General features: G+C 41.5%; 1 pseudogene; it reads left to right on the forward strand.

Moving 5' to 3' along the window:
• Positions 1 to 1,001: 1,001 nt before the first annotated feature.
• On the forward strand, positions 1,002 to 1,861 carry LOC132007178 (small ribosomal subunit protein uS2B-like; annotated as a pseudogene).
• Positions 1,862 to 2,118: the final 257 nt, after the last annotated feature.

The raw sequence follows: 2,118 nt of genomic DNA on the forward strand, positions 1-2,118 counted from the left end.
ATTTCATCTTATTTCATTTTATTTTGGCAAGAATATTTCTTAAGTAGTGCTATGTAAGTCTCATCGGTTGTTTTATCTTATGTTTTGAATTTCCGGAATAATGAGCTCTTGCCTAATTGAAATCTCCAGAGATGAACAATGATGGATTAAGTATAATTGTTATTAAGTGTAATTATCAATTTTAACAGATTTGTTACAACAGAATGTCGGGGTCCATTATCAAAGGATTGAGACTGAGACAAAGTGAAAGTTATGAAAAGCCTTATTCTATGCTAAGCATTAGAAGTGAGACCTACCGGCCAGGGCCGCCTCCGAAGAGAGCGACCCCTTCCCAATCTCACAGGCTGGTTTTATAGGGCATAACCGCAGACCCAAGATATGTGGCTTCTATTGTTAAGGTGTTTACTCCCTGAATCGATGCCTGGAACCACACCAGGAACTACGGGGGCGTTTATTCCTGGAAAGAAGTCCGTGGATATAAACAACAATATGGCTACTTAGGCAATATGGAGTTGCTCTGGCTAGGCAGGCCCTAATAGTTAAACAGGTTTTAACATTAAATTGGCCCTAACAGTTACATCTCAGTATTTATTCTTCTTTTTGAACCTCAAATTGTTCTATCTTCAGCTAATGGTGGTCTCTTCATCTTGCCTCCTGTGTCCTTTTGTAGTCTGTGATAGAGTTTAGGTACAGGATTTCAGAAATGACAAGATGACTAGGCTCAACTTAGATATTTTTGATCACAGTTTAGAATCAGATATATCTTCAAGGAGCCCTGGTACTTCCTTTCAGTGGAAAATAATATTTGGAAATTACATCTCGGTGGTATGTTTGCATTTTCTACTGGGCTATCACCGTTTTTGAGCATTTTAGTAGGGGCCTAAGAGATATGCATTTAATTTATCTTAGAAAAAAAAAGTAAATTCTACCTTTTCCTGCTGCTCAGACAGGAGTCCATACAACATTGTCCTAGGTGCCTGTGAGAAAGGTAAATGTTTGCTATGTCCGGACCCCGTGACATCCCAAAAATTAAGAAGGAGAATGTCCTTAAATTCCTTGCAGCAGGAACCCACTTAGGTGTCACCAAGCTTGACATCCAAATGAAACAGGCCATGTACAAAAGGAAAAGTGATGGCATCTACTTCACAGATCTGAAGAGAATCAGGGAGAACCTTCTTTCGGCAGTTTCTTCCGCTGTTGCCACTGAAAATCCAGCTGATGCTCGGTATCATATCCTTCAAGAATACTGGCCAGTGGGCTGTGCTTTAAGTTGTAGTTGCCGGTGGGGCCACTTCTACTGTTGGCCACATTACTCCCGAAAACTTCACTAATCAGGTCCAGGCCTCTTTCTGGGAGCTGCAACTTCCAGAAGTTACTATATCCCAGAGCTGAGCACAAGCTTCTTACCGTGGCGTCTTAAGTTAACTTGCCAACCATTAGTCTGTTAACACAGATTCTTCTCTGTGCTATGTGGATGTGGTGTCCTCACACAACAATAAACGCCTACTCGGTGGGTCTGGTGCGGCGAATTCTGTGCGCGGAGATTCTGCGCATGTGCGGCACTATTTCCCGGGAGCACCCGCCCTCAGTCCTATTGGATCTCTAATGGATCTCTACTTCCGCAGAGATCCTGAGGAGATTGAAGAGAGTACCGCTGCTAAAAATCTGTGAACCAGAAGGAATTTCAGGGTGAAAAGAGCTCTCTAGCACCTGAATTACTGTACCTAAACTTCACGTTGCGTTCTTTTCTGAAGGCACGCAGGTGCCTGCCACTGGTTCCCTCCTGAAGACTGGAGCAATGCAGCCCACCATCCCCACTGAAGACTGGTCTGCAGCCTCCACTGCTCATGCCACGGAATGAACATCCCCTGAGTGGTCTTAGGCTATTCTTTCATGGGCTCTTAAATAGAAGATGGAATATAAAGTTGGCAGAAAAAAAGTTCCAAAAAAAGTAAGTAAATAAACTACAAATTCATAAAACTGCAAATTTAAATTGAAGTTATAGGATTTTATTTAATTTGTTTGATTTATATCTTGATCTTGTCTTTTATACTGAAAATCGTGGTTCCTAGTGATACTAGTATAATAACATATATGCTGTAATCTATTTTGTGTGTA

Source organism: Mustela nigripes, chromosome X (genome assembly GCF_022355385.1).
Source record: "Mustela nigripes isolate SB6536 chromosome X, MUSNIG.SB6536, whole genome shotgun sequence".
Lineage (NCBI taxonomy): Eukaryota > Metazoa > Chordata > Mammalia > Carnivora > Mustelidae > Mustela > Mustela nigripes.